This window comes from Ascaphus truei, chromosome 2 (genome assembly GCF_040206685.1).
Source record: "Ascaphus truei isolate aAscTru1 chromosome 2, aAscTru1.hap1, whole genome shotgun sequence".
Taxonomy (NCBI): domain Eukaryota; kingdom Metazoa; phylum Chordata; class Amphibia; order Anura; family Ascaphidae; genus Ascaphus; species Ascaphus truei.
Genome location: NC_134484.1, coordinates 345,462,880 through 345,484,030, shown reverse-complemented (window position 1 = coordinate 345,484,030; position 21,151 = coordinate 345,462,880).

The window sequence follows — 21,151 nt, the reverse complement described above, 5'->3', positions numbered from 1 at the left end:
CGCCCTTCCTAAATACACATACATACACAGTAAGTGCCCCTTCCCAAATACACACACATACACAGTAAGCGCCCCTTCCCAAATACACACACACAATACGCACCCCCCCCCCAAATTAACAATGGCACAAATAAATTAGCTTATAATTAAAAATTCGTATAGCGTTGGATCCCTTTTTTACTGACCCCTCCTCAAATACACACACATACTGTACAGAGTAAGCGCACCTTCCCAAATGCACACAAACACACACACACAATAAGCCTACCTTCCTAAATACACACACATACACAGTAAGTGCCACTTCCCAAATACACACACATACACAATAAATACACTTCCCAAATACACACACACAATAAGCCGCCCTTCCCAAATGCACACACACACACAATAAGCCCCCCTTCCTAAATACACACACATACACAGTAAGTGCCACTTCCCAAATACACACACATACACAATAAATACACTTCCCAAATACACACACACAATAAGCCGCCCTTCCTAAATACACATACATACACAGTAAGTGCCCCTTCCTAAATACACACACATACACAGTAAGCACACCTTCCCAAATACACACACACAATAAATACCATTTCCAAATACACACACACACACACACACACACACACACACAATAAAGACCCTTCCTGAAATACACACACACTAAGCTCGCTCCTCAAAGGTTGTCCTTTAATCAGATCTTACCCGAGGTGTCTCTCTCTCCCTGGGGAAAGTGCGCCTTTACGCTGGGAGGCTCCTTCCGCTCTGAAATGTCCAAGTATCCGCTCTACAAGTAGCTCACGTTGGGAGAAAACTCCTTGCAGACGCAGTCAGCAGCTGTGCAGGTTATTGCAGTCAGCAGCAAGTGATAACAGCACAAGCCCAGTGACACAGGACTCAGGTACAGGGCGGTTGGGCTGTAACCACGGAAATCAGGTAGCACATAAACATGGCATTTTTTGAGCTGTAGAATGATGATGTGCGTCACATTCTGGGCTCAGCCCCTGAGCTCTCTCAGCTGCTACCAGCGTGTGATAATAGGAGAGATCCCTATACTGGGATGTGAGAAGAAACATGGTGGCCATTTACTGTAATACTGTGTCCCATAACCTGCTTTATATGAAGTGTCATTTACACTAATTAGTAAAGACGCTAAACATTGAAAAATAGCTTCTGGCAGCTTGGCTCATTTTCTCTACAAATGTTCAATGAGAAAGTTGAATTAAACATCTTGTGATTTTTCAAACGGGCTAAAGTGTTAAAATAAACCCTCTGGGAGGTAAGAGCTTTACCCAAGGCCGTGATCATACCAAAAGCTGCGGGCCGCGCGCTCCCTCAGGGCGATGCGCCCGCCCCAAATCTGCACTGCAGGCAGGCGGCATCGAGAGGTGACAGGGAGGCGCAGCCATGACATCACACGAGCGCTTCGCCCTCATTGGCTGAACCGCTCAGTGACGCGTCGCCCGGAAAGATCAAATTCTGAGGTCTGTTCTAAATTGGAGGGCGTGATGGTGCGGGCGGTTACTGCGCGCTCATTGGAATACTGCAATGTGTTATGGCGGCGCGGTCCGACGCTTTCGGCCTTCAGCAGAGGTCGGCAACCTGTGGCGCCCGAGCCGCACGCGGCTCTTTCTGCCCCTACCCGCGTCTCTCTGCAGGTTGCCGACCCCCAGCTGCTGCCTCTCCCCCTCACTATCCTGCAACAAACCTAATATGATCCACAGAGGGGGCCTGCTGGGAGGTGTCCGTGCTGGTGCCTGACTGGTAGAAGGGAGGTTCCCCTGACAGGCACCTATCTGGGCACCTTTCAGCAAGCAGCTTGGCAGGCCCCCTCCACAGGCCTCTAACAGGCCCCCTCCCTCCTCCAGGGCAGCAGCTCACTCAGATCCTCTCTCCCCTATCCCTGTCCCCCCTCTCTCTCATCCCCTATCCCTGTCCCCACTCTCTCTCATCCACTATCCCTGTCCCCTCTCTCTCCCATCCACTATCCCTGTTCCACCTCTCTCATCCAATATCCCTGTCCCCCCTCTCTCCCACTATCACTGCTTCTCTCTCTTTCGTCCAATATCCCTGTCCCCTCTCTCCCAATATCGCTGTCCCCTCTCTCATCCACTATCCCTGTCCCCCCTCTCTCCCACTGCTCCCTCTCTCTCTCATCCAATATACCTTCTCTCTCTCATCCATTATCCCTGCCTCCCCCCTCTCGCTCTCCCCTCTCTCCCCTGGTCCCCCTTCTCCTCTCCTTCCTCCCCTCCCTCTTCTCTCCTTCCTCTCCCTCTGTCTCTCCCAATATCTTGTTTTCCCACCCCTAAGGAACACACACACTGCGCTGTGCAGTGGGGGTTTAATGGGGGGAGGGGGAGAGGGGGTGAGATGTGGGGATTACAAAGGGAAGATGGGGGGGATTAATCAGGAGGGGGGAGGCTGCTCCTTAAATTTGTCCTGGGCCCCTTGATTTCTATTTGCGGATATATTCCAATAAAGAATTTCACTTGTGAACACATTCACATGTCTTAGACAGGTCTGCAACCCTAATTCTTAATGGGACTCTTATCTCCGTTGGAACCTCACAGGTTTATATATTCTACTCTAATTACGGGTTGCCAAGCAACCAACTGGCTATAAATATCAGGAGCCTTGTCCATTCAGTATCAGCCCTTTGAGAAAGTCGCCCTCTGGTGACGAAACGCGCCAGGGATTCCAATTGCGCAATTACGTCATTGCGACACTGCGCACGCGCACGAGGCAGCATTGAAGCGCGAGATCTACATTGTGGTCATTCAAGTGGGAGAGGCGAACTACGGGACCATATGGACTGAATCTTTGTCGGCGAATTACACCACTGGCCTCCTGTGAACATCATCATCTCCACGCAGCCCTGAGGGAGCTAAGACTTGTGGACGTTTGCAGTGCAGAGACTGGATGGTGGTGATTTATTCACACATTGTTTTATTTGAATTTTACTCTTGTGAGTGTATTTCTTCCCCCCCCTTTCCTTCCCTTTTAACATTAAATCAACAATATTACGCTATTTATTTATTTTATTTATTTATAAAATATTTTACCAGGAAGTAATACATTGAGAGTTGGAGCGTGCGCTCTCTCTTCTTTCTAGGTATTCTTGGATGTCATGGAACCAGAACTACCTTTCTGACTCACCCACCTCTCTCCTTTGCAGCTTCTGACTGTCAGATCTTATTCTCAGCTGCATGGAGTTTGCACACACATACTGTGCCTGTGTAACTTGCAACAATGTTGCATTTCTTGCCTCTGGGCATGGAATCAGTGAGCTGCTACTGCAGTTCCTCACCAGAATGGGCTAGTCCGCCCCCCCTCCTATTTGTTCAGAGATAGTCTGCCCCTAGACCAGGGCTGCACAACACGCGGCCCGCAGGCCGCCTCTCTGTGCGGCCCTCGATGAGATTAAAAAAAAAAAAACTTTGAAAAAAAAAATGGCGGCGATTCCCCGCGGTCCGGGTGCGCATGCTCAGGGCCCGCTCCTTGCTCCCTCCCTCCCCCACCCCCCGCTCGCAACGTGGGACGGAGGGGGAAGTCACAGCCAGCTGAGCTCTTCTGCGGCCGCTCCCCCCCTGATCCCAATGTGGATATGTGCAGGGGGGTGAGGTGAGGTGCAGGGGGGTGAGGTGCATTGAGGTGAGGTGCAGGGGGGTGAGGTGCATTGAGGTGAGGTGCAGGGGGGTGAGGTGAGGTGCATTGAGGTGAGGTGCAGGGGGGTGAGGTGAGGTGCATTGAGGTGAGGTGCAGGGGGGTGAGGTGCAGGGGAGGTGATGTGCAGGAGGTGGGAGGTGATGTGCAGGAGGGGTGATGTGAGGTGCAGGGGGTGAGGTGCAGGGGGGTGTTTGGAGGTGCAGGGGGGTGATTGGAGGTGCAAGGGGGTCATTGGAGGTGCAGGGGGGGTGAGAGGCAGGGGGGTGAGGGGCAGGGGGGTGAGGTGCAGGGGATGTGATGTGCAGGAGGGGTGATGTGAGGTGCAGAGGGTGAGGTGCGGGGGGGTGTTTGGAGATGCAGGGGGTGATTGGAGGTGCAGGGGGTTGATTGGAGGTGCAGGGGAGTGATTGGAGGTGCAGGGGGTGATTGGAGGTGCAGGGGGGTGATTGGAGGTGCAGAGGGGTGAGGTGCAGGGGATGTGATGTGCAGGAGGGGGGAGGTGATGTGCAGGAGGGGTGATGTGAGGTGCAGGGGGTGAGGTGCAGGGGTGATTGGAGGTGCAGGGGTGATTGGGGGTGCAGGGGGGGTGATTGGAGGTGCAGGGGTGATTGGGGGTGCAGGGGGGTGATTGGAGGTGCAGGGGGTGATTGGAGGTGCAGGGGGTGAGGTGCAGGGGATGTGATGTGCAGGAGGGGGAAGGTGATGTGCAGGAGGGGTGATGTGAGGTGCAGGGGTGATTGGAGGTGCAGGAGAGAGTAATGTGAGGTGCAGGAGAGAGTGATGTGAGGTGCAAGGGGAGATAGTGATGTGAGGTGCAAGGGGAGAGAGTGATGTGAGGTGCAGGGGGAGAGTGATGTGAGGTGCAGGGGGGGAGAGTGATGTGAGGTGCAGGGGGGAGAGTGATGTGAGGTGCAGGGGGGGGGGAGAGTGATGTGAGGTGCAAGGGGAGAGAGTGATGTGAGGTGCAAGGGGAGAGAGTGATGTGAGGTGCAGGGGGAGAGAGTGATGTGAGGTGCAGGGGGGAGAGTTATGTGAGGTGCAGGGGGGAGAGTGATGTGAGGTGCAAGGGGAGAGAGTGATGTGAGGTGCAGGGGGAGAGAGTGATGTGAGGTGCAGGGGGGAGAGTGATGTGAGGTGCAGGGGGGGAGATTGGTTTGAGGTGCAGTGGGGGAGAGTGGTGTGAGGTGCAGGGGGGGAGAGTGGTGTGAGGTGCAGGGGGGGAGAGTGGTGTGAGGTGCAGGGGGGCAGAGTGGTGTGAGGTGCAGGGGGGGGAGAGTGGTGTGAGGTGCAGGGGGGGAGAGTGGTGTGAGGTGCAGGGGGGAGAGTAGTGTGAGGTGTAGGGGGGAGAGTGGTGTGAGGTTTAGGGGGGGAGAGTGGTGTGAGGTGCAGGGGGGGAGAAGGATGTGAGGTGCAGGGGGGTGGGATGTGTGTGGTGTGCAGGGGGGTATTGTGTGTTTGATGTGGAGAGGGAGTATTATGTGTGTGGGTGAGGGGGAGATGGGGGTATGAGAGATAGATGGGGAGTATCGCAAAGGTTGATAGTGAGGGGTTCTGGGGGAGATATGAGGATGATGATGAGGGGTGCTGGAGGAGATATATGAGGATGATGATGATGATGAGAGGTGCTGGAGGAGAGATGATGATGATGATGATTTTACCCGTGTGTCCCAATTTTCTTTTCCTTGGAGCAGTTCGGCCCTTCTCGCTTTACGAGTTTTGCAGGCCTGCCCTAGACTATTCCTTTACCCACACTGCCCCTCACTTCCTTTGCAACCCTGGAGACAGTGAGTACAAGACCCTTCTCTGTTCATCCCCCATGGTGAGGCCATCTCTTTTTACCGGTTCCTAACTAATAATCACCACTACACTGGCGACACACTTTATTCGAGCTTGGCTAGTCCCACGAATTCGGGTATACCCGGGTGTATTGAGGTTTGTGACTGTTTTCTGCCCGAGTGCATTGAGTTATTTTCCAAGCAGGGATTGAAGCATTTTATTCCCGCTGGCTGCAATACTGCACAGTATATATATATATACTGCATTACAATTCATGAATTTATGCCATCTGGTAGACACGCGAAGCATTGCAGCCTATTAAATCCTAATCATTATCATTTAACAGATCAGCCGCCCATCAGCCAGGCATGAACCCAGGCTGGGAAGGCAAATGCAACGGGGCTTGTCAGAGGTGAGGAGTGGCGCATTCCAGGTATCTGCCAGGTACATACCGGGTATTTGCTCGAATAAAGTGTGTCGGTGCAGTACATACCATCCACATGTATCTGTGTTCTGCTGCTTTTCCCAATAAAGTGGAGGAAATATTACAGGGCTTGGAGTGATTTAAAAGGGAACTGTGTTAATGCTATCGGGAGCCATTCACACATCAAACGTGACCCTGGCTTCAGAAAAGTAAAAAGAGGACCGTGTGCCTTGGAGACACAGAGAGGAGCTGCTACCCACAGCCTTTATGCTAAACAAACAAGCAAACAGCTACAGCTTTCTGCAAAACAAGCAGCAGCTTCACTCTGCCAGACAGGGCAGCAAGCTTTATACAGCAAACTGCACACAGCCAGCATACACCTTGCACACGAGGCAGCAGCTTTGCAAACAAACAGTGCTTCTTATACAAACCTAAATGCCTTTCTCTGTCTGAGTTCACCCTCTGCACAGCCCCATAGTGAGGATCCACCATCTCACCTACCCCTGCGCACGTCCCCATGGCCAGCGCCATCAAGGGCCACGCCACCGGACACCCGCCAGGACACGGGTCAGAGCCACCGGACACCTGTGAGTTCAGCTACCCCTACGCTGCACGCTGCAGGACACCGCTCGGCATCATCTGAGACAGACGCCCATTGCTGACAAAGGTAAAAGACCGCATGCCACACGCACTGGCTAAAGGCCTACACACACCTACAGCATGGCAGAACTCAGAGCCTCACCAGACATCACGCAGGAGAGCGATCACTCAGACACAGAGACCGCTGCGCAACTGCAACAGGCGCAGGCAGGCACAAGGCCTAAACGGACAGTCACACTGACACAAAAGGCCCGTGAAAAATATGAGACTGACATTGAAGCGCACCGCGCTAAATTAGAGTTGGCCTGGGAAACAACCACACTTGGGATACACAATGTCGCCGGCGCCGGCAATTATGTACAACAGCTCGAGCAGGCAATAACTCAATTAAAGATAGATCGCGCACGCTACCAAGAGCTGTCAGAGGCATACGTCACTTACTTAGCCAGGGCTAACACCGGAGAAAGCCTGCAAGAAAGGGACCTACAGCATAACATTGACTTGACACTTGACAGCCGCATGCGAACCTCTATCACGGAAGCCGAGAGTAAGAGGAAAGACCTTTTGCTGGAAACCGCATCGCAGCGCTCAAGCACATCCAGGCATTCTTCAAGGTCAGCAAGATCAGCGCAATCTCACGCGTCAAGCGCAAGCGCAAACGCCACCAAGGCGCGAGCCACCGCAGAGGCCGCACGTGCCAGGGCCGCACGTGCCAGGGCCGCATACGCTCAGAAAGAGGCAGTCATGAAACTAGAAATGGCCCGATTGGAAGAGGAGGAGCAGACAGCCACTGCTGCAGCCGCTGCCACCGCTGCACGGAAAAAGGCAGAGGTGGATGTCAACCTAGAGGCCCTAAACCAAGAGAAGGAAGCCGCCGCCGCCATAGCCCAAGCTGAAGTCCTAGAAGCAGCCGCGAGACAGGATGGCGGGGAGCAACCGTACAGACGGATAGCCTCAGAGGATCCAGCCCAACGCACTGAAGACTACGTAAGGAGCCTCTTCAGTGTAAACACCAGCGCACCATCTCAACACGGATGGAGCGACTCCACAGACACCGAAGACTTGCTAGGCCCACGAGGAGAAGACGCTGTTCCTTCAATGGTACATGCTGCCTGGGATAGCCACAGCCACAACAGTGATCCACACGCTAGCGCGCATACGGATGCACTACAACGGGCTCGCCATCCAGGTGCACCCACACGGGAAAACACAGCCCCTCGCGCCGACCAGCAGTCATCAAGCTTCCACGCCAAGGAAGAGGCTACCACACGGACCCTCCCAGCAACTACCTCAGAACGGGACAAACACGCCGATGCCTCAGGCCTGACAGACATAGCCAAGTACATGATCCGGCGTGACCTGGTGCAAGCAGGACTCATCAGCTTCGACGACCGCCCTGAGAACTACCGGACGTGGAAGTTCACGTTCAAAGACGCAATCCACAGCTTGGACTTCTCAGCAAGGGAAGAGCTCAACCTGTTAGTCAAGTTCCTGGGGAACGTATCCAGGGAGCAAGCGCAGAGACTTCGGGCGGCAAACGCGCACCAACCCCAAGTAGGTCTTGACCTAGTGTGGGAAAGGCTAGAAGAGTCCTACGGCAGCCCCGAAGCAGTCGAGGATTCGCTCTTCAAAAGAATCGACAGCTTCCCCAAGATCCCAACTAAAGACTAATCGAAGTTACGAGAGCTCGGGGACCTGCTGCAAGAACTGGAGTTCGCAAGGAAAGACCATTCCTTAATAGGTCTCAACGCCCTAGACTCAGCTTGTGGAGTGAGACCCATCCTGGAGAAGCTACCCTTCAACCTCCAAGAAAAATGGATCTCACAAGGCTCCAAATACAAAAGGGAGAAGCAAGTCGTCTACCCCCCATTCTCATTCTTCGTGGGCTTCATCCGCGAAGCGGCAAGGACAAGGAACGACCCCAGTTTCATCTTAGGTGCGCAAACCACATACAGTGCAAGCAGCCCGAGGAACAAGAGACCAATGACGAGATATGGTAACACCCAAACACCCATCTCGGTCCACAGGACGAACGTGCCTCCCACGACCCAAACTACTCCCGATCAGTTGGTCGCCAGAGACAAGGAACCAAGGGACCTTAACAAAGAGTGCCCTATACACAAAAGGCCGCATCCGCTTAACGAGTGTATCGGATTCAGAATGAAACCCATAGAGGAGCGAAAGAACTTACTCAGAGAATGGGGAGCTTGTTTCAAATGTTGTGCTTCCACAACTCATTTATTCAAAGACTGTAAAGAAGAAATAAAATGTACAGTGTGCGAAAGTGACAAGCACGTGACATCATTACACCCAGAGGCGCTGACATTCCATCAACTCAACAACCCATCCTCCGTAGCGGAGCATGGCGGGGAGAAAGAAGAAGGAGAGTCAACATCCGTCACAGCTCAGCACACTGAGGTTTGCGGAAAGGAATGTGAAAAAATGTCCTGCTCCAAAATATGCCTTGTCGCAGTACACCCCCAGGGACAATCTGAGAAGGCTTTTCAGATGTATGCAATCCTCGACGACCAGAGCAACCGATCGCTGGTCAGGTCAGAGTTCTTCGACATGTTTAACATACAAGACGGTGCTTCTCCTTACACTCTCAGAACATGCGCAGGGCGAATGGAGACCACAGGGAGAAGAGTGAATGGCTACACCATATGCTCAATAGACGGCAAAGTGAACATGCCCCTTCCCACACTCATCGATTGCAACTACATGGCCACAAACAGGGACGAGATTCCCACACCAGACGTGGCACGCCATTACCCCCACCTCAAAGGAATAGCCAACCACATCCGGCCGGTAGAACAAGGCGCCAAGATCTTGCTGCTGCTCGGCAGGGACATCATGAGGGTACATAAAGTCCGTAAACAGCATAATAGACCCCACAACGTGCCATACGCCCAAAGACTTGACCTAGGATGGGTGATAGTAGGCAACGCGCGCACCAACAAAGAGCACGGGCAAGACTATGTTGACGCCCGCAGAACGGTGGTGACAGAATGTGGACACACATCTCTCTCTAAACCATGTCCTGGCCATCTCCAAGTGACCGAAGGGCCAAGTGAAGAGAAAAGACAAGGTCATACCCCTGAGATCAACAAAAACATCCTCGCATCGAGGGGATGGGACAATGGACTAGGATGCTCAGCAGTCCAGACAGCTAAGGACGATGAGTCGATTCCACCGAAGGAAGAAAGTAACCTCCCAAAGGTGACCGACAAAGGGATCGCCCAAAAGGCAATAAACGATCAAACAGTCCTCTCGCGAGCAATGGCACGACTAAGATGTACAGTTGTTCCTCTCCACAGAGTATCAAGTGACAAAGCAACCAGCTGCCACGGCTGGCATAGCCGCAAAAGATTGCGCCCTACAAGGGAAGCCACAGTGTCAAAAAGACTGTCATCTCACACGTCTAAAAAGAGAGATTTAATAAAGGGATTTACTAGGACAAAAGAGACTGTTCTTCGTTACGTCCAGGGAGACAGTAACCTCCCGATGGCAGTCAACAAAGAGACACAAAGGCGTTTCACCAAACTACGTGGAGATGTTCTCGTGCAAAAGAAATGCACCGATGACCTACGGTGCACAGCGTTCCAAACAACAAGGGACGGCAAACAAACACCATCGAGGGAAGATAGAGGATTCCCGAGGTTTACTGTCAAGGAGCTCTCTAAAGACGGACTAGGCAGTTGGGTGACTCCGCTACCATTCCATTCACCAAAAGGACGCTTCCCAAACAATGGAGAACATGCCATTTCTAGGTTAACTTCGCACCTCCGCGACCTAAAAAGAGAACCAGAGACCAAAAACAACTTTGTGGCCTTCATCCAGAAGATATTCTTTACCGGCCACGCAAAGCCAGCACCTCTAATGGAGGAAGGTGAAGAATGCCGGTACCTCCAATAACCTGGGGCCTACCACCCTCAGGAACCCGAACAAATCCGGGTAGTGTTCAGCCCCAGCACTCAGCTTAAGGGAGTCTCTCTGAAAGACGCCCTCTTTACTGGACTAGATTCGACAACCAGACTTCCAGAAGTGTTGTTCCGCTTCCGCAAGGAGCCAAAAGCCATCTCCTTCTGCCGAACGCCAGGTGATAGAGCGACAAGCTACCACGACTGGCATACCTACAAGGGGATGCACTCTGTGGGTAAAACTACAGAGACAAAAAGACCATTCTCTCACAAGGCCAGAGACCTTTACACAAAGATATTGTGGTGCAACCAGCAAACCTGGAACTGTGCATCCACCCTGCATCCTTTGCCAAAGAACCTTGACCAAGGGACCTTGATACCAGTGATACCGGCCGGTGTCACATCGCTATGTGGACATGGACTCTTGCATCGTTTGAGAATGTGATGTTATCTTTGTTATGCATAGCACATATGTTCCACATAGTCTGTTATATAGTGGTATCTACAGATACCAGACGGGGAGTGTCATGGAACCAGAACTACCTTTCTAACTCACCTACCTCTCTCCTTTGCAGCTTCTGCCTGTCAGATCTTATTCCCAGCTGCATGGAGCCTGCACACACATTCTGTGCCTGTGTAACTTGCAACAATGTTGCATTTCTTGCCTCTGGGCATGGAATCAGTGAGCTGCTACTGCAGTTTCTGAGATCCTAACCAGACTGGGCTAGTCCGCCCCCCCTCCATTTTGTTCAGAGATAGTCTGCCCCTAGACTATTCCTTTACCCACACTGTCCCTCACTTCCTTTGCAACCCTGGAGACAGTGAGTACAAGACCCTTCTCTGTTCATCCCCCATGGTGAGGCCATCTCTTTTTACCGGTTCCTAACTAATAATCACCACTACATACCATCCACAAGTATCTGTGTTTTGCTGCTTTTCCCAATAAAGTGGAGGAAATATTACAGGGCTTGGAGTGATTTAAAAGGGAACTGTGTTAATGCTATCGGGAGCCATTCACACATCAAACGTGACCCTGGCTTCAGAAAATTTGATGTGGTTCATCCTACTTGAGAGCAGCCGGAGACCCCCACACCAGCATCAATTATCAAATAATTTTCATGGATTGATTTAAAAGGACTGGTTGGACTCTTTACCTTTTCTTTACATTTTTCGCACTTTAACATTTTTTTAAAATTCTGTTACGTTTATTGTGTTAAGCATTTTTGTTAATATTCTATGTCTTTTTTACAAATAGTTATACTTCGCATATATTACACAGTTTAGTTCACTTTATAACTTTAGTCACTATTAAGGTTATCTATTATAAGGATCTCAGCATGCGAATTAAGGAGATGTACACGAGCGGACACCGAATTGCTGATATCCAACGCTGGTTAGCTACTTCTGGCATCGTTGTGCCAGCAACAACCGTGAGCTATCATGTACACGGAAAAAACAGAGAACGCAAAAGGGCACCAAGGGTAACTAACGTGTAAGTATACAGTATCTTTTGTATCTTTATATTGCAACAGTATACAGAATATATTTTGTATCTTTATATTGCAACAGTATACAGTATATATTTGGTATCTTTATATTGCAACAGTATACAGGATATATTTGGTATCTTTATATTGCAACAGTATACAGAATATATTTTGTATCTTTATATTGCAACAGTATACAGGATATATTTTGTATCTTTATATTGCAACAGTATACAGAATATATTTGGTATCTTTATATTCAACAGTATACAGAATATATTTGGTATCTTTATATTGCAACAGTATACAGGATATATTTTATATTTTTATATTGCAACAGTATACAGGATATATTTGGTATCTTTATATTGCAACAGTATACAGGATATATTTGGTATCTTTATATTGCAACAGTATACAGGATATATTTGGTATCTTTATACGTATTGCAACAGTATACAGCATATATTTGGTATCTTTATATTGCAACATTATACAGAATATATTTTGTATCTTTATATTGCAACAGTATACAGGATATATTTGGTATCTTTATATTGCAACAGTATAGAGGATATATTTGGTATCTTTATATTGCAACAGTATACAGGATATATTTGGTATCTTTATATTGCAACAGTATACAGAATATTTTTTTTATCTTTATATTGCAACAGTATACAGGATATATTTGGTATTTTTATATTGCAACAGTATACAGAATATATTTTGTATCTTTCTATTGCAACAGTATACAGGATATATTTGGTATCTTTATATTGCAACAGTATACAGGATATATTTGGTATCTCTATATTGCAACAGTATACAGTACAGGATATATTTGGTATCTTTATATTGCAACAGTATACAGAATATATTTGGTATCTTTATATTGTAACAGTACAGTATATATATTTTGTATATAAACAATATATTTTCTTCACATTGCAGGGAGACAACTCTCCTGGTGGACCAAATAAGTGAGGAGAATGATGAGAACAGTGCATTAAGGGTCAAAAACACTCTGCAGGAAAAGCACAATCTCGCTGTATCCGAGACCAGCATAAAGAAGATGAGACGCAGCATTGGATGGAAATATGGACGTGTGAGGTTGGTACAGGACAGTACAGGAGGTAAAAGTGTTGTTTAGGAAACTGTACTGTACAGCTAAAATTATTTATTCCTTGTCATTATAGAGCATACCCCATGATACGGGACGCTAACAAAATCAATAGAGTGGTCCAGGCCCAGGCATGGATCGACAGTGGGGAAACTTTCTAGGATTGCATCTTCACTGATGAGTCTACTGTGTCGCTGGAAAGATTTGCAACCTTTGCGTTCCACAAAAAAGGCCGCATATCTTTGAAGCCGCGGCCAAAACACCCCGTGAAGCTGCATGTGTGGGGTGCCATCTCTAGGCGTGGACCAGGATGCATTGTCATCTTTGAAGTTAAAATATATCAAATATAATGTAGCCTTATGCACTGTACTTTACTAGTCTAGCCTTACTGTATGCACTGTACTGTACTATTGTGCAGTTTTTTGAGCACTTTTCTTTTCTTGCTATAGGAATCATGAATAAAGCTTTCTTCCAAGAAATCAATGGTCACCGCTTCTACCAGGACAACGATCCGAAGCACACCGCATCAACAGCGCATATCCTTGAGCGCGGTATCAACTGGGTGAAGACGCCAGCGGAGTAAGGGCAGCAGACCGTGTCCCATTTTTGTTCCCCACTGTTTTTACCGTGTACTGTATCTCTTAAACTAATTGTCCTTTTTTTCAAATGACAGATCGCCAGACTTCAATCCGATCGAAATGGTCTGGCATCAACTGAAGGACCATATCAGGAGAGTGGCCCTCCAAAAAGAAACCCTCCATAAAGGACGAGTTGTTGAAAGGCATAATGAGTTTTTGGAATGATGTACTCACCGTGGAACGCTGCAATAAATATATAGACCATATTGCCACTGTGTTACCCATTGTGATCGCGCGCAATGGGCAAGCATCAGGAAAGTAGTGCTGTGCTGTAGTATTGTAAGTACATTATGATACAGGTAAGTATGGCACAGATTTTTTCTTTCCCAATAGTCAGAGTACAGTATACAGTAGTTACAGTTTTTTCTTTACAGAGAGAGCAGCACCAGCCATCAGGTTACAGTACATAGTATTTAACAGTAGTCAGAGTATACAGTAGTACCAGTAAACAGTAGACTAGTTTGACAGTACTACGGTAACCGCCTACAAACTGCTCAAGCAGCACCAGCCATGTACAGTACATTACACAATAATAATACAGTACGCACATACAGTAACTGCACTAATTTGTTGTGTTCTTTTCGTTTCAGGAAAAGGGTGACCTGGTGGGAGGTGGGGTGCTGTGTCCAGTCTACTCTGCTTGTACAGTCAAATGTACAGTATATAAACAGCAGTAGTGATGTACACAAAACCTCTCCTCTTTCAATGAACTACTGTACTGTTCACAGAGGGACGAGCAAGATACAGACGAAAAAAATAATATTACTATATATAGTACTGTATATATATATATATATATATATATATATATATATATATATTATACATTACAGTATATATTATTACATAATATTCTTTTAAATGTGCATTATTCATGTTTCCCCATGTTTTAAAAATGTTTTCAAAATGTTTATCCAATTTCAATCTGCCAGAAGAACTTAATAAAGACAGCATTACTGTATGTATTATTCATGATTATTTTTATTTTTTTGGTTCTTGAGAAAATAAAATGAATATTTATTCACATTCCTGCTAATCATAATCATTGACAACAACCACAACCCCCCCCCCCCCCCCCCACCCATTCAGTACACCAATAAATAAGAATGAATGACAAAACAACATTAATCAGTTTATGGGTTTTTAAACTTTCAATTCTCTCTATGCTGTGCAAATCAGATTTACATTTCAAAATTGAGAAGGGATTTTCCAAAGCGTTACCGTAAAATAAGCCTCAAAGGGTTGGGGGGGGGGGGGGGGGGGCTGAGTCATGTGCATTAATCAGCTCGGCTATGGACGGATTAAGAACACAATGACTAACTAACTAACTTCAGAAAATGTATGACTCTGTTGAGAGGGGTTGGGCGACTCATGCGCAGCAAGATGCCATCTCTGGAAGGATTAGAGGATTAGGAACACAATCAGTTCAGAAAATGAACGACTCTGTGATGGAGAGGGGGGTGGTTGGGCGACTTATGTGCAGAAAGCAGCAAGCTGCCATCTCTGAAAGGATTAGAGGATTAAGAACACAATCAGTTCAGAAAATGAACGACTCTGTGATGGAGAGGGGGGGGTTGGACGACTCATGCGCAGTAAGCAGCTACAGTAGCTCCCATCTCAAAGAGAATTACACGCAGGCGCAGGGGGTCTTAAAGCTGCAGTTCAGTCAATATCCTGCATGTGTGTTTTTTTTAATAAATCAGTTCTGTAGTAAGAAAAAATACTTTTAGCATTTTCTGTTTTAAAAAAAACAACTTTGAAAGACCAATTTTCTTGTATTCTATTTTAACAGCCATTTGCTAAGGCACTGTCCATTCATGTCCTGTCATAAGCCCCGGCACACCCCTTTGCCAGCCCTGCCCTCCCTCTAGCACATGTCAGTGCAGGAGTGCTCATGAATATTCATGAGCTTCCACTGAGAGACAGAAGCAGAATATAAACAGATGCCAGCTCTAATTATTGTATTGTATTGTATGTCTTTATTTATATAGCGCCATAAATGTACATAGCGCTTCACAATAGTAATACATGTCATATAAATAACAAATAATATAAATAACAGATCATGGGAAGAAGTGCTTCAGACATACTCTAAAAGTAACATTAAGGAAGGAGTCCCTGCTCCGAGGAGCTTACAATCTAATTGGTATTTAGGGAGAATGTACAGAGACAGTAGGAGGGAATACTAGTAAGTGTGTCTGCAGGGGGCCAAGCTTTATGTGTCATGTGTCCATGATTATCCAGTGCTACTCATATGCTTCTTTAAGCAGATGTGTCTTAAGGTGGGTCTTAAAGGTGGATAGCGAGGGGGCTAGTCGGGTATTGAGGGGAAGGGAATTCCAGAGGTGTGGGGCAGAAAGTGAGAAAGGTTTAAGGCGGGAGAGAGCTTTAGATACAAAGGGGGTAGAAAGAAGACATCTTTGAGAAGAACGCAAGAGTCGTGATGGTGCATAGCGAGAAATTAGGGCTGAGATGTAATGAGGGGCAGAAGAATGTAAAGCTTTAAAAGTGAGCAGGAGAATTGAGTGTGAGATACGTGATTTAATCGGAAGCCAGGAGAGGGATTTCATTAGGGGAGATGCGGAGACAGATTTAGGAAAGAGTAGAGTGATTCTGGCAGCAGCGTTTAGGATAGATTATAGGAGAGACAGGTGAGAGGTAGGAAGGCCGGACAGCAGGAGGTTGCAGTAATCGAGACGTGAGAGAATGAGGGCCTGAGTCAGAGTTTTAGCAGTCGAGTAACAGAGGAAAGGGCGTATCTTTGTGATATTGCGGAGGAAAAAGCGACAAATTTTAGAAACGTTTTGAATATGAGAGGAGAATGAGAGAGAGGAATCAAGTGTGACCCCTAGGCAGTGTGCTTGGGCTACTGGGTGAATGATCGTATTTCCAATAGCAATGTGGAAGGAGGTAGTAGGGCCAGGTTTGGCAGGAAGTATAAGGAGCTCTGTTTTTGCCATGTTAAGTTTCAGTCGGCGGATGGCCATCCAGGATGATATTCCAGAGAGGCATTCAGAAACTTTGGTCTGTATAGCAGGTGTAAGGTCAGGGGTTGAAAGGTAAATTTGTGTGTCGTCAGCATAGAGGTGATATTTAAACCCAAAAGATGTGATTAGGTCACCTAGAGAGAGTGTGTAGAGAGAAAAGAGAAGAGGTCCCAGGACAGAGCCCTGGGGTACCCCCACAGAGAGATCAATAGAGGAGGAGGAGGTGTTAGTAAAAGAGACACTGAAGGTACGATGGGAGAGGTAAGAGGAGATCCAGGATAAAGCTTTATTCCAAATACCAAGAGTATGGAGAATGTGAAGGAGAAGAGGGTGGTCCACGGTGTCGAATGCTGCAGAGAGGTCGAGTAATATGAGCAGAGTGTAATGACCTCTGTCTTTGGCAGCGTGGAGGTCGTCAGTTATTTTAGTGAGGGCTGTTTCAGTAGAGTGAGCAGTGCGGAAGCCAGATTGTAGAGGGTCTAGGACAGAATAGGTGTTGAGAAAGTGTAGCAATCGAGAGAATACAAGATGTTCAAGGAGTTTGGAGGCAAAAGGCAGGAGGGAGACAGGTCGATAGTTAGAAGGACAGGTAGGGTCAAGCTTGCTGTTTTTGAGTAATGGTATAACGGTTGCATGCTTGAAGGATGAAGGAAAGGTACCAGAGTAGAGGGAAGAGTTAAAGATCTGTGTGAGCATAGGGATTATAGAAGGAGCAACAGGTTTTAGGAGATGGGAGGGAATGGGATCAAGAGGGCAAGTGGTAGAGGGAGAAGAGGAGATCAGCAGTGATACATCCTCCTCTGAGATAGCAGAAAAAGAGTCAAGAAAGGCAGGAGGAGAGTTGGGAAGCATTGTGGGATGGGAGGAGGCAACAGATGGGATGTTCTGCCGTATGGAGTCCACCTTTACCTTAAAAAAGTCAGCAAAGTCCTGAGGTGAGATGGAGGAAGAAGAGGAAGCAGCTGAGGGTGGTCTGAGTAGAGAGTCAAAGACAGAAAAGAGACGGCGTGGGTTAGACTTGTGTGTGTTGATTAGTGATGAAAAGTAGGTTTGTTTAGCCTGAAAGAGGGCAGAGTTGAAACAGGATAGCATAAATTTGTAGTGAATGAAGTCTGCGAACGTATGAGATTTCCTCCAGAGGCGTTCAGAGGAACGAGTGGAGGAACTCAGCATGCGTGTGTGGGAGTTTAGCCAGGGTCTGAGGTTAGAAGGGCGAGGACGGCAGAGAGAAAGCGGGGCATGAAGATCAAGAGAGGAAGATAAGGCAGAGTTGTAGTTCCTGGTTGTCAGGGTCTGAAGCAGAACTGAGAGAGGAGAGGGAGGAGCGTAAAGTGGAATCAAGAGCTGGTAGGTTAATAGAGCGCAGGTTTCTGCAAAAACGAGGGCGAGATGGAGATGGCGATGGAGAGAAGCGAGAGAGAGAAAATGAGATGAGGTGATGGTCGGAGAGAGGAAAAGGGGAAATGGAGAAGTCGGAGAGAGAGAAGTTTTTAGTGAAAACCAGGTCTAGGTAGTGTCCATCCTTGTGGGTGCTGGCTTCAGTCCACTGTTGAAGGCCAAAAGAAGAGGTTAGAGAAAGAAAGCGGGAAGCTCAAGGGAGAGAGGGGTCATCAATGTGGCAATTGAAGTCCCCAAGGAGAAGAACAGGGGAGTCTGAGGAGAGAAAGAAAGAGAGCCAGGATTCAAAGTGAGAGAGAAAGGCAGAAGGGGGATGAGTAGAGGTAGGTGGGCGATAGATGACCGCCACATGGACCGGGAGAGGAGAGAAGATCTGGACTGCGTGAACCTCAAAGGAGGGAAAAGCAAGAGAGGGGGAATAGAAACTGTTCGGTAACGGCAGAGAGAGGAGAGCAGGAGCCCCACGCCTCCACCCCTGCTATCAGGGCGCGGAGCGTGGGAGAAGGAAAGGCCAGCGTAGGAGAGGGCAGCTTCCAGAGCAGAGTCAGACTGAGTGAGCCAGGTCTCAGTTATAGCAAAGAGAAGCAGGGAGTGAGAGAGAAAGAAGTCATGCACAGAGAGGAACTTGTTAGAGAGGGAGCGAGCATTCCAAAGGGCACAGGAGAAAGGGAGAGAGGAGGGAGGGTGGCAGGGGATGGGTATGAGGTTAGAGGGGTTGACACCAGAAGGAGTAGAAGTTGCATGTGGAAGGCGAGGACGAGAGCAAGTAGAAATAAGGCAGGGACAAGGATTGGGAGAGATATCCCCAGAAGCAAGGAGGAGAAGCATGGATAGAAAGAGAATGTGTGAGGAGGATTTGTAGTGGTGTGTTTTAGTGCAGGAGGTATAGCTGTATGGTGACAGAGGGCGCAGGTAAGAGAGGAGTTCATGTGAACTGAGAAGTGGTGAAGTAAGGAGAGATGGTGAAATATGAACAGAGTTAGAGACATGATGAGGCTGGTGGAAGGAAGTGCATAATTTGAAAATAAGTGAGGTTACAGCAAATATAAAAAGTAGAGGCGGCATCACAGCAATAGTAATGTGTTGAGATGTGCAGTCTGGGATGATAACCTCCTTTCCAGCGTAGTTCAAATGCAGGAATCAGAAGCAGTAGATTGTGTCCACTTTTTCCACTTCTTATTGAACTTCCTTTTTTAAACTTCCATACTACTTTAAAGATTTCTACTTAAAAGCATTTCTGCTTAAGAGCAAAAGCTGCAAGCAGCTATGGCTGTTGTAAGTTTACTTATATACATTTAGAAAGTCATCTGGTTGGAACAACAAACTTAATTAGCACATGTGAGGGTAGTTAAACCAAATTGTTTTTCTAAGGTGGGTGTTGTCTTGCACAAGTGTGAAAGATGAATTAAATTAAGGCAGTAGGGGGATGATTTCCATACAGACAATTTGAGATGTTTTTACCTAAATTGAACTAAATTGAACTAAATAGACAGCAGGGTATGAGGATTATGTCACCAAATTTCGCCTATCAATACATGGAGAACGAATTGACCTTGAGCTATACAGTTCTTTAGGTAATTAGAGATTGCACACACAAAACTAGAACTATTGAAGTAAAAAAATAAATAAAATAAAAAAACTGAACTGCAGCTTTAAGAACACAATGACTAACTAACTAACTTCAGAAAATTTATGACACTGTTGAGAGAGGGGGTTGAGCGACTCATGCGCAGTAAGCAGCAAGCTGCCATCTCTGAAAGGATTAGAGGATTAAGAACACAATCAGTTCAGAAATTGAACGACTCTGTGATGGAGAGGGGGGTGGTTGGGCGACTCATGCGGAGTAAGCAGCAAGCTCCCATCTCAAAGAGAATTACACGCAGGCGCAGTGACTAACTTAACTAACTTCTAAAAATGTATGACTCTGTTGATAGAGGGGGTTGGGTGACTCTGCTAAGGGACACTGCGCAGTAAGCAGCAAGCTCCCATCTCTGAAAGATTCAGAAAATGAACGACTCCGTGGAAGTTCAAAGCTAAAGACATACTTTAATTTCAAAAGGCAGTTCATCATAAAAATACACCCCCAAATACAGTATGTAAAAAGCACACAAATCATCCATGTGCAGTCAAACACACAGTGTCGCAGTCAAAAGCTACAGCACAGATTGAATTTCGTAATACAGTAAGATGGTTTTTGCGGGCTTGTGAAAAAAAATGGTTTGGTTTGTGGAGAAAAAAAAATTACATAAAGTACTGTACAGCAGCACAGCACTGCAAATGCATGTATACTTGAAATATGCAAATTTACAATTACTGCGCGCGCACACACAGACTGTGTACTGACGTGGGCTGAACCGCAAAGGTATTAGACTTCCAAGACAACAGCTCGCAAATGCCCCCCTGAGTTTTTACACAGCATTGCAGTATTGCAGACAGCGAGAATAAAATGCTAATATCACATAAACGGGATAATCTGAAAACCGCAGATCTAGCCGCCTTAGACTCAGATCGGCCGCCACTGTAAAGTGAGTGTCCTTATACGGTGGTGTGCCTGTATTACCTCTCTAGGCGTATATGTGTATACCGGTATTAGCTCTCTGGGCGTTTCTGTGTATACCGGTATAACTTCTCTGGGCCTGTATGTGTATACCATATTACCTCTCTGGACGTGTATGTGTATACCAGTACTACCTCTCTGGACATGTATGTGTATACAGCTATTAACTCTCTGGGCGTGTCTGTGTATACTATATTACCTCTCTGGGTGTGTTTGTGTATACCGGTATTATCTCTCTGGACATGTATGTGTATACCGGTGTTACCTCTCTAGGCGTGTACGTGTAAACCGCTATTACCTCTGTGGGCGTGTATGTGTATACCGGTATTACCTCTCTGGGCGTGTATGTGTAAACCAGTATTACTTCTCTTGGCGTGTCTGGGTATGCCGGTATTACCACTCTGGACGTGTATGTGTATACCGGTATTACCTCTCTGGGCGTGTATGTGTATACAGGTATTAACTCTCTGGGCGTGTACGTGTATACCGGTATTACCTCTCTGGGCATGTATGTGTATACCGGTATTACTTCTCTTGGCGTGTCTGTGTATGCCGGTATT